The sequence below is a fragment of the Apaloderma vittatum genome, unplaced genomic scaffold (assembly GCF_000703405.1).
Source record: "Apaloderma vittatum isolate BGI_N311 unplaced genomic scaffold, ASM70340v1 scaffold7640, whole genome shotgun sequence".
NCBI lineage: Eukaryota > Metazoa > Chordata > Aves > Trogoniformes > Trogonidae > Apaloderma > Apaloderma vittatum.
Genome location: NW_009695026.1, coordinates 9,048 through 9,587, shown reverse-complemented (window position 1 = coordinate 9,587; position 540 = coordinate 9,048).

The following is a 540-nucleotide window of genomic DNA, read 5'->3' as shown; positions in this document are numbered from 1 at the left end:
AGTTGTGAACCGAGTCACGGTGAGAACTTCTCCCCAGCTGCTTAACTTCTGAGCTCCCCAGGGCACGGTCTGTCCTTAAAACACTCAGCGAGCACCACGAAGCGTATCTACACATCTCCCTCCCATGCAAGGTACCCACACGCTGGCAGAAAGTGGTGCCACGCGTAGAATCCTCGCCGTAAAAATGCTGCTGGTGGAAGGTCTGTGCTAGATAAAGTCCCCTCTTGGAACCAAGAGGCACCGCTGGTGCAGACCCTTCAGGTCAAGATCTCTGCCAGTTAAAGCAATGTTACGGTGGCTGAAATAAAGAAATAAAAGCTCATTACCACAGTTGTACAAAGTAAAGAGGAACGTGGCCAGGTGACTTGCGGTGGCCTAACTAACCAGCTGTTTGCAGCCCAGCTACAATCTGTGCAGGACATTTGCACTATGCAGGTTCAGATATGCAGAAGCAGCCAAACAGGGCACTGCGAAACACACAGAGAGAACAAAACAGGGTGCCTGGAGCTTGTGGGTGTGCTTAACCAAGTTATTAACCAG